Source organism: Lissotriton vulgaris, chromosome 9 (genome assembly GCF_964263255.1).
Source record: "Lissotriton vulgaris chromosome 9, aLisVul1.2, whole genome shotgun sequence".
NCBI lineage: Eukaryota > Metazoa > Chordata > Amphibia > Caudata > Salamandridae > Lissotriton > Lissotriton vulgaris.
Genome location: NC_141697.1, coordinates 201,307,327 through 201,319,495, shown reverse-complemented (window position 1 = coordinate 201,319,495; position 12,169 = coordinate 201,307,327).

The window sequence follows — 12,169 nt, the reverse complement described above, 5'->3', positions numbered from 1 at the left end:
TGTCTTTGTTAAATAAAAAATGAATACCGACCTGGCTATGCTAAATAACTATGGGGCAATTTTGTAGCGCCACTTTGTGTCAAAATAATGGAAATCCATGTTACACAGGATGTATTCAATCATATTCAAACTGGAAAATATTTAGATCCCTAACAAACTGGGTTTCCACCAATGCACAATACTGAGACGGCCCTTGTGTCAATTTTTGATGAATTGAGGATGGTACTGGATGATGGCCAAATAATGGCACTGATATTGTTAGACCTATTACCTGCTTTCAACATGGTAGATCATGGGCTTACCCTACCTACATCATGTGAGAGCAGCAGGGCTAACAGGAATGACATAAAACAGATGTTGCACCTTCCTGGACATTGGGGCTCAAATGACCTTTTAAAGCAACTGCAGTAAATGTTGGCTGTGGAGTCCCACACGGCTCATCCCTCGTTGCACAGCTTATTCAGTTTAAAGTGTGCTGTTTAGTTTTCAAGGCAATCCATGGTCTAGCACCAGACATCCTTGCAAAACACATATACACATATACAGATAGACTCCTAAGTGGACTCTGCACTCTTCCAAGGTCAACTTTTTGAATGTGTCTTGGTTCAATAGGTCTAGGATGGGTGGACACATATTCTTTTGGCTTCTTTGGCAAGGAACTACCTTCCTATGATCATTTGGTCACTAGCATCTCTAGAAACTTTCAGACAATAATTAAAATCCTGGCTATTTCAGAGGGCTTTCGGCTCAGACACATCTATGAATATTAGCACCATAATATGCTCTCTAAGCTCCTACACTATTGTGGTATTAATCCTATTTTGCACTGTAAAAAAGAGGTGAAAACAACACACAGCCTGATTTACAGCTGCATGTTAAGTGTTGGAATCATTGCAAGAGTACTTTGACCATATACACTCAATCTGTGTGCAATCATCCCATGTACAATTAAATCATGTTTAATTTGCCACCGGTGCATTTTTCTTGAACTACTAGCCCATGTTAAGCTCCAAAATGACATGTACAAAATGGAGGGAAAAGGAGGTACTAAAGAACAGGTCATCCTCCTAAAGAGATATATGTAGAAAAAGAGCCCAATGTCTGGGTTCAGAGACCTGTCTCGTGTGGTGGCTAACTCCCAGATAATATCTAAGTGTAGCCCAAGAAGAGAGAAAAAATGTCTTTCTTATAGTCCCCTCACTCACCGGAATTTCCTCACGGTGACATGCTTCATCATTGGGGTCCTCCCAGTTCCCTACGAAAAGGGGCGTGCTACGACTTGCGAACTACGTAGGAGCACTGTAGTAGTGAAGGACTATGTGTGGTGTAGGAAATGCGAAGTGGAGTGGATGGGTGTATGTGAGTTTAAAAATACCGTGCTAGTGGGCCTCAATGTTTTATTCTGCTCCTAGACAGGTATGTTAAAAATGGGGTTATACTGTGCACCAACCAATAATGTAGGTGGATTCAGTATATGGTCAACATGTTTCACGCTACCCCTAGCGTTTTGTCAGGACCATACAGGGACCAGCCCTGTATTGTGCCACTCCTAAAAAACCTAGAATTAGGATTAGGAATCTGTTAGTGCGAAATTATATTTACAGTGATTAACGTTGTTCCTATTTGGTACACGTGTGGTTCAACATACATACGCTTGGCTTTTTGGGCGAATGTATTGCTCACTGATGAACTTTTGCAGGTGCTTAATAGCACATCATGGTCTCTTAGGCTCCATCCCTGGCTTAATGCCTCATTCCGGCACTTCAGAAATGCCCCTCCCAGAGATATGCTCTCTGATTTCCATCGGAGCAGAGATCCAGTGCTGCATTGATATATTCTGTGAAAGCCCTGTCAGAGTATCCTGGAACTCGTTTATGATGTACTAAATTTGGGAGACAACTTTGGTTTCCAACTGTTGCTATGACATTGCAGTAAATAATAATATTTGGAATCTGTTTTTCACACTCTATGAAAGCCATATGTACCTTACATATTTATAGATGGGTTATAGTGAATAACTGTGTGGCATCATTGTAACAACCGGATTTTCAGACCAGATATCACCAGCTCACCAAGACACCACCAATCCAGCCGAAACGTAACCATCTCCCTCCCCAGAGCCTACTTACCACAGTACCTAGGTACCTTCCTGGGGATGGGGAATTAGCAATATACAAGCTCATATCATCAAAAACACCACTAAATCTATAGAATTACTAGGAATACTCACTAATTACTAAGGAATTCCATGTCATATCCTATGATCTCACCTTATAGTCTCACTGCAACTCAGGCCCAGACTAAGCTACCCTCCTCCTCATAGTGAAGGAGGCAGTTCTGATTACTTGCCATTACACACTGACCACAATCAGTGTTCACATAAGCCACAATCCTGTGGGTATACACACTGTATCCTCCCGGTGCTCACTCTCTCTCTCTCAAGCCACAATCCTGTGGGTATACACACCGTATCCACCCAGTGCTCTCTCTCTCTCAAGCCACAATCCTGTAGGTATACACATTGATCACAATCAATGTTCTCACTAATGCCACTCAATCTCTGTCCTATGAATACCTTCAGCTCTCTCTCTCTTTCTGTTGGGAAGTTTCTCTATATATCTAATATCTACTGGGAATGTCTCATAAACAATATTATCCCTTATGTGGCGAATAGGAGAGCCAATCCTCTCACACAAGAATGGTCAAATTGTAGCATTCAGAGGTTATCTCCAGACCTGATCTACACACAATCTTCCATGCTCAATTATCAGCGGGGAAAGGAATGTCACATCCTTCTCCTGTCAGCATTTGGGTAAAAAGAAGGGTTAGCTCTGTCCTAGAAGATAACAACCAAATGCAATTACTATATGCAAAGGTTAATTCCTGAAAGTGAATGATTAAGTGTAAAGCAAACTAGTTAAGAATACCTCACCCTATAAGAAAGGAATGTTTCTCTCTCTCTGGTGGAATCAGGGCTCTCTCCCTCTGTCACCACGGCTTCACTCCACTGGCTCAACTGCTCCAAAAGCTCCAACTGGCAGCTCCAACTCTTCCATCTGACAGGCAACTGCTTCAATACATTCTGACGAACTGGCAGCTCCAGCTGACAGTTCCAACTCCATTACAAGATTCATCTGACTGCTCCAAGATCCATCTGAACGCTCCAAGATCCATCTGAACACAACTGCTTCTGACAACTCCACCTCTCTGCACTTCGCTAATATGGAATGCTCTCCCCTAGTGGAAAGTTCCAGCCAGTAGCCTCCTCCCACCAAATCCATGTACCAGGCTCCCTGCTCCAGACGCTCTCACAGTGATCAGCTGCTTGTTTCGTCTAGAGACTTGAGCCCCAGGGACACTTCTTGATAAGATTCAGTTCCGGCCGGTTCTCTCTAGTTTGCAAAGAGTGAACAACACCTCATAACTAAAACATCACACTTGACCTACAAACATCTCAGTCTGCAGAGGCAGAAAGCAAAATGGAGTCTCTCTGGTTCTGGGCCTTGTACTTATACAAACCCTACCAATAGGTAATATAAAGTCAGAACTACAGGATCCACCCTCTACTATGGGTCTTCAGGCCTGAAAATGATGAAAGGACACATAATTATGTCAAAGCCAATAGGCAATAGACGGATTAGAGTCAGAAATAAGGGATCTTTCTTCATATAAAGCGGCTATCCTCTAAATTATGCTTCTAGGTCTGAAAAGAGGCCTGAAAAGGACTAAAACAAGCTAAGAATAGGGATCTTGGATGGTAGCAAGCTAAAGTCACCATCACTCAGAAATAGAGCCAAAAGCCTGGTCAATACAATCATGTAGACATGAGAGAAGTTTGAGTTTTCTATGTTGTCATTCTGAGCCCCAAGGTTCTGAGTCTTCAGACTCTCCTCCCCGTCCCAAATTAAAAACATAGCTTTGCACCTGTCATCCACCTCTACCCACTCTATGCTTTCTTTCTCTTTCCCCTTCCCTTCTTATGCAAAGCCCTGTGCTCTCTATTTAAGCAGATAACAACTGCTGCTCTGACAGCCTCTCAGAGAGCATTGTCCAAGCAGGCAGCAATTCCTGTATGACATAGCAACATTGGGAAATACCCTTTGTTCCCCACTCTTGCAAGATCATAGCAGTGAATAACCAGATTTAGAATATGATATTCACAATATTGGTGCTTAGTGAGAGCCATACATAACACATGTATAGCTCTGCAACAATTGGAGTAACTACAGAAGGGATGTTTAGATATGTGTTGGAAAGTGGTTTATTAGTAGTGATGAGTTTTGACTTACCACAAGGCCACAAACACAATAAGAGGGTCAGTCAAAGTCTCAATAAAATATTCCCTTGAACAACCATTGGTATATACATATATGGCGGACATGCTGGGCGTTGAGATGCACCAATTTTTTCAAAGTTTGGCACGAGATTGGGTTTCTACTCATCGTCATTTTACCTCTAGCAGAGTTGGTGGCGCCGTCGGCGTCTGGCGAGAACTTGTTCATGTATATATAAATATATTTCTTTTGTAAGCAGACACACCAACAATATTATGGCTTACTAATTATTAACATTTTAAGGAATCAAGATCTGACATTTCATTAAAGCCAGAATATATTTACATTCTCTGTATGTAATAAATGCATACTCATTTGAAATGTTTTAGTCATCAAGATCAATAAATATTATTTGCACACGTTTTCATGGTTAAATCTGAAACTCCAGATATTATCATTTTTCTTTACCTCTCATTGTGGAAATTTTCATGAAAATATAGAAGTGCTCAGTACTTATCATTATGCAGATTTGAATCGGCACCTCACCAAGATAAATAGCCTGTCATACTAAAACAAAAGGAACAGACGGAAATGATTTCAGATGTCACCTTGATGCACTTCAGAGTAAAAAGAAAATATAAGCTGTTATTAAGTGTTCCAAAGAGCATCTCAAAGAGGCTGACAACATGAAACCTGTGTCCTCCAAAGTCATTCAACAAATGCTTCAGTTATGCTGTTAAAAGAGGGCTGCATTCAGGTTCATAAAAGCTTACTTATCCAAAGGCGCCATAAATTCTCATTTTTTCTCATTTGTGAATGAAGTATTGCTAAATTATAACAAGTGCACGATTATTGCTCTAGCCACTGGAATATGGGATTTGGCTGTACTAATTATTTTGCATTTATCTAACTTGCACTCCCTACAACGCTGGATAACATTTATGATAAATCACCTAAAGGCTAAACCTGTTTTTGCCTTTTTGCAATGTTATTTGAATGTAAAGAATAATTGAGTTGTGATGTACTACGATAGGGTTGTGAAGACCTAGCACTGGCACTGAAGGTGCATTATAAGAAAGTACTATAAGAGAAAGAACGTTTTCTCTCCTCTAAAATAGCGCAGTTTGCTATACACAGCACAGACATTTTTAAAACAGTTAAGGAGTTTCCATCGCCAAGCACAGCGGCTAGGCCATTTACTCCAACTGAAGCATAGATAAGCGATCTAGTCTCCTATTTCCATGAGAAAATTAAATCCATCCAAGATTCCTTCTCTTTGTTGCCTAGGACAGAGGGTGAAACTCGAGCGTTTCTCACCCCACCTATCCAACCAAGGGGTTCACTAGTCTCGCAATTCCCCCCTATATCTTTGTACAACTCATTGGAAATTATGAAAGCCCTTAAATCTGGCTCGACGTCCAAACCCTGCCCGGCCAAGACACTGGTGTCATTAGCTGAGGTAAATAACCCTGCAATGAATCGGATTCTGAATACATCTTTGGAGACCGGGCTTGTCCCGGATATGTGGAAGAATGCCAAAAAACTCCTTCTTCTAAAAAAACCAAGAGCAGATCCAGAGTTAGCCTTTAATTATAGGCCAATATCCCTGCTCCCTTTTTTCTTGAAGGTGTTGGAAAAATACGTTAATGGGGTCATCACCACATATGCTGCATCCAATAAAGTATTCCACCAGAGTCAGTGCGGTATCAGATAACATTTTAGTACAGAAACTGCGCTTCTAGAGGTCAAGGAGACCTTAGACCAGGGAGAGAAGGCCATGCTGATTCTCTTGGACCTATCAGTGGCATTCAATACCGTGGCCCATGATCAGCTCCTTCTGAGACTTCAAGAGTGTAGCTGCTGGGGCAGAGTACTCCCATGGTTTGCCTCGTTTCTGGATAATCACCAGCAAACGGCGTGGTCTCCTCCTTATGCAGCGCCCATCCCTTCCCTGAAGGTGGGAGTCCCGCAAGGCTCAATCCTCAGTCCCACACTCTTTAACCTTTAGATGACCCCCTTGGCGCATCTGGCCGAAGCCCATGGAGCGAAAATCCTATTGTATGCGGACGATACGCAACTGCTCTTCACCGGTGACAAGAAGTCAGACTTTGGAGGAGAAGCGATAAATGCCTGCCTCTCAAAGGTGTTCTCCCGGTTCCAACACCAAATCAAAATGATCCTTTTTGTCTCCCAGTAGACAATGTGTGGTGGAATTGGTAGCCATAGCACATGTCTCCCCCCAGCGGCTCGGTGAAGACTGTCAAATATGTAGGAGTTAGGCTGGAGGATACTTTATCCATGAACTCCCAAATACAAGCTGTAGTGGGCTCATGTTTTGGAGTGCTTAAAATGCTTAGGCAGTTCTTGCCCCTTCTGTCTGTAACACATAGAAAAACTGTGGTCCAGGCACTAGTTCTATGCAGGCTGGACTACGTCAACAGCCTTTACCTGGGAATCACTGAATACCTGTTGACACGCCTACAAGTATTCCAGAATGCAGCGGCCAGGGCAATTCTTATGATAGGGCCTAGAACACAGATGTATACTCAGCTGAAAGCCATGCACTGGCTACCGATCCACAAGAGAATGATATTCAAAGCCATGGTTCTGACCTTTAAATCTCTCCATTGGATGGGGCACCTTACCTCAGGAAGAGAGTCCAATTCTATTATCCGTGTCGCACTCTGGGATCTGCTGCACTTCAGTTAGACTGCATCCCTAAATCTTTCCATGCTTGAATTGGGGGTCCCTCCTTCCAGGTACAAGCAGCGCAATTCTGGAACAGTCTCCCTCTGGCACTAAGACAGATGCAGGATCTTCTTCCTTTCAGGAAGTTTTTGAAAACCTGCCTATTCCTGGAATAGTGTGATTATCAGAAAGCTTAGTGCTCACCAATAGCCCCACCCAGAATGTGTAGCACCGGGACACTCAATTGGGTGGCCACACCCTTCATAAGTACCTAATAACATAACATACCTTAACATAACAAGAAATCCATGTTTTTACACACCAACGGCTTTGTAGTGTAACAGTGTTCGCAACACAACATTTCCTAAAAAAGGTAGGAAGTCACAAAATGTTCTGCCTCATTAATATTTATACAACAAGAGTCTTTTTGTAATTCCCTCTCAATGGCTTTGAATGCTGAGAAGGAGAACCGAGAGAGACAGCTAACCTCCCTATTTGAATACCAACATTTGTTTAGCAGTATCTATCTCAGGGACATGGAATGCTTTCTAAACTGAAAGTCGATATTCAGTGGATGGCATAGGAAGGAGCCTGCTATGGACTCCTGGACTGTTGTCTGTTCTCCCAAATATAGAACGCCACCTGTCACAAGGTAGAGGCAGTCTCTAGCGAGCAGCTTCTCAAAATATGATCACAAATGAAATTGCAAAGCATAGATCCTTTACATAGCCAATTACAATGGAGAAAGAGAACACCCATTGCTTTGTGACTCAGTAGCACTCAATGAGCATTTTGCAAGTGCGAAGTGCATTTTCAACCCACAAGATATTTTGTCAACATTGCAACTTGCATTTTTACAGTTGTAAAGTCTTTGATTTTTTTCATTACAATTTTCAGAACCGCAAAAAAGATTTGTTCATCGTACCAATATTTATTTTCTATGTAGTAAAATATTAGAGAGACAATTTGAGCCACACTGCACATCAGCACTGTCTTTGTAGTTGTAGCTGAACAGCTGTGAGAATCAGGGAAAGCAGACAATTGTTTTCTTTTCTCCGGGATGATCCATAAGTATCGGTCAATGAAGCCTCTCCACAGTCTGTTGTTGCAAGGCCTTACTTAGTATGCATAAATTACCATTATTGAAGGTAACACAACTCATTTACCCACTGGCTATCATTAATGTAAATTATATGTTATGCACCTTTATTTTTTTGTGCCTTAGCGCCTTCTGTTATGACGTTTTCCTCTCAAAACAAGGCCCCTAATATTTGCTCTGTAGGAATTATGGGGCATATTATCAAGGGGGTTTATCTCAGCTTTTTTGGCTTTAAAAGCCAAGAAAGCGGAGATAAAATTATCTCCCTATTACCTAGCTGTCGCTAACACCAGTTAGCGACAGCTAGTAGGAGATAGCGACCATCTTGGGCCCCGCTTTGCATGTCAGTGATATTTATCACTAATGACATGCAAAGTGGGCGTGCCAAGATGTTAGCGACTGGAAACAGTCGCTAAAATCGCTATCTCCTATTACCAACTTTTGGAGATATTCGCACTAAGCGCGAATATCTTCAAAAGCTAACACCTGCCCCTGAGCAGTTCTTAGCCATGTTATCCAATGGTAGGTGGATAATATGGCTAAGAGCATTAGCTCGGTAATGCATGAATATGGCTGACTTTACAGCGATATTCATGCATTTCGGCCGATTTTTATCGCTTAGGAGATAAAACTTGATAATAGCAAGGTTCCTAAGCGATTAAAGTCGCCGCAGCTCGGCGATAAAAATATCGCCGCTAAACCGACATAGCGATAATTATCGCTAGTTGTTGGTAATATGCCCCTATATTGGTATGATCTAAATCTTGATCTGAACTGTCAAAGCCCAGACAAGATGAGGCATCAGCCTTACCGTGCAGGAATCCCAATTGAAAGTGTATTACATATAGGTAATCAGACAACAACTCAACCTTAACTACAGCATAGAAAAGGCCCCAGCAGCTTTAATGAATTTCAGATTTTTATGATCAGTTATCACTGTGCGCATAGTTCCTAACTTGTAATGTCTCCTTACTTCGAGAAAGCAAACACAAGGAGATGATGGTTGGAGCGCTGAAACTTTTCAGCACTCAACCCCAGTCACAGATCTGGGTTGAATCCATCATCGTTCTTTAGCTCAATTCGCCACCCGACTTCAGACACAGCTATATGCAAGTCAGTCTTGACCCTGTGACTGGGGGTGAGTGTCTTAGAAGTTTCAGCACTCCATCCATCATCTCCTTGTGTTTGCTTCATTCGTCAAAAGAAATTGTTATAGCCAGTAATTCTCTGTCCTCTATAGAGTAATTAATTTCTGCTGGAATTAACGTGTGTGAATAATAGGCTACAGGATGGAGCACTCCTGTTTCGCAATTTCTCAGGGAAAGAGCCTCACCTCACGCCACCTGCGAGGCATCTGCATCAACTAGGAAAGTTTGAGTAGAGTCTGGGGGTCGTAAGATGGGTGCACTTATAAAAGCATCGTTTAGTTTCTGAAAAGCCTGCTCAGCTGCCTCAATTTAATGAAAATCCACACTTTTGAAATTGAAATTGAAACTTTATTGTTTAGTTAATTAAAACCATAACAATGTGATGTATTTTGCACACGCATTATAAACGTTTGTAAAATTATCATTTAAAAAAAAGGAATAAAAAAAAACATTTTATAAGAACAAGTATTAAGAGTCAATATTTATCCAAGTTAATAACAATTGGGATCCTCGCATTGTTTAAGAAGTTTCTCAAAAGCTTGCAAGAACTTCACCAACTTGCAATGCATTCGAGGGGCAGTTATGTCCAAGCTTCCAATAATGGCAGATCTACATGTTCGTAGCTTCTTGATCCGAAAACTATGCTTTAAAAGGTATGACAGTTCCTTAGACAACATCTTACAATGGCAAATTATTTGTATTAGATCTTCTTTGGGGCTACCACACTGTCAACATGTTACAGCTACATGCTGTTTCCAAGCTGGTTCCTCGGCTAATGTTGGGAATTTGACAAATCTCAATGACATCAGCTTTCTTTTAATAAAAATTGAATATGCTGTTTCCAGGTACACTGCTGGGGTTAATGTTTTATAGTCATTTATCACAGCCCAGGAGTGCGAGCAATGGGAAAACATCTCTTTGTCCAATACCAATGAATGGAGTTTGGCCACTTTATTTAATGCCTGTTTTAGTACTGCAAATGACAGATTTTTATCCCATAGGGTTTTTGAGCAAGTCACCTCCAAAGCGTGATTGAGGAATTGATTTGGTTTGGATTTTTTGGGGGATTTTAACTCTTGCCATAGGTATGTATTAAGGTTATTATTAGTTGCTTTTTGCTTGATCTGATACCATACCTTGATATATGAGTATTATCTGCCCAGAGTTTAGTTTTTTATGCCAAATTCTAATCGCATTTGGGCTGGCGACGCCATCCTGGGTAATCGTAAGACCTTCTTGTAAATTTTTGTTGTTAAGCTGTTAATTAGGTCAATATCCTTTCCATGCATTGCCTCACTTGCATAGGACGGTGTTGGGAGAACTTTGTTGCCCATCACGATTCATAAAGGTTTAAGTGATGGACCTTCCAATTTTTTTGTCAAAGTGCTTAGTCCGAATATCAGGGCTCCCGCTCTTTGCGTCATGTATTTCTTCTGTTCTTTAAAATCAAGCTTATCGTCCAGATAGAAACCCAAATACTTGTATGCTGAGACTCTCTCTAGTGGTTTTCCTTTTAGCAAAATATTGCAATTAGATCCACGGCGATTGGTTATCAACATGGATGTGGTTTTTGAAACATTTAAAGCCAACCTATTTGCCAACAGGAATGTTGTGAGTTCAGTTACTAATCTGGTTAAGCCCACTTTCCTTAAGCTCATGAGTACTATATCATCGGCGTAGGCCAAGTGGGTGAGCTGTAGGTCGCATAGTTTATGTGGGTGAGCATTACAATTGTTCAGTTTCCCAGTGAGATCCGAGATGAAGAGATTGAATAGATGAGGGGCAAGAACACACCCCTGTTTGAGTCCAAGTGATGTAAAAATAATTCTCGACAACCGTGTGCCATCCCCTATTTTTACTTACGACCAGGTACTGGAATAAAATACCAGCAAACCCCTTGACATACTCTCCGGTATAGCCCATGCTCTCAATTTCGACCACAATAAGTTACGATCCACACAGTAAAACGCAGCCTGAAGATCAATAAAACACAGGTTCAGGTCCTGTTTGCTGGTAATGCACTTCTCCGCTATCATAGTGATTGATGGGATGTTTGCTGTTGTACCTATCCCCTTCCTGAACCCCGTTTGATTAATGGGTATCAGCTCTTTTTCACTTGACCAAGTGACCAAATCATTTAAGAGAAGCGATGCAAAATATTTTGCCTCAACATCCTGCAATGCTATTAGACGATAGTTATTTGGATTTGATCTTTCACCACCTTTATAGATTGGCATAAATATGGATCCTTGCCAGCTTTCGGGTACTCTGTTCGAGTTTTGCACATCCAAAAATAATTCCGCCAGGCAGGGTCCCCAAAATTCCAGAGCATGTTTGTAGGCCGCTTGCGGGATGCCATTAAGGCCTGGCGCCCCATTGGGTTTAGCTTTTTTGATCAGTTTAGTTATCTCTTCTGCCGTATATGGTTTATTCTGAGGAACAGTGCTAGGTATGTTACTTGGATTACTAGTCAAAGGTTGACTCCCTTGTTCTTTTACCGGGCACATTTTATTTTGACTGTTTAGACAAAGAGCGTAACTCAGCGTTTTTGTCGAGATATATGTAAATTTTGTAGCAAGAAACGATGCCCACTCCGATTCCTGCACGTTTGACATAAGGGCGTTACAGGGTCTTGTTAGATGATTTATGGTTTGCCAAAAGATATTAGTATTCCAGAGTTTTGAACTGAAAATTAATTTGGACCAAAAACTCTCATTAGTTGACCTTTTATCTTCCCAGACCTTATTTTTATATTCTTTTCTTTGTGCACGGAAGCTGGCCCATTGACTAATACCACGATCAGCCAGCTTTAACTTCCTTTGAGTTTTCTGAAGTTGTCTACGCAGGTCTTGTAGCTCTTTCGGATGTTTTTTCTGTGGTCCATCTATACTGGATTTCATAACTGGCAGCTTCGTTTTTTGTTTTAGTTGTAGCAGGAAATCGGACCATGCTTGGATCGC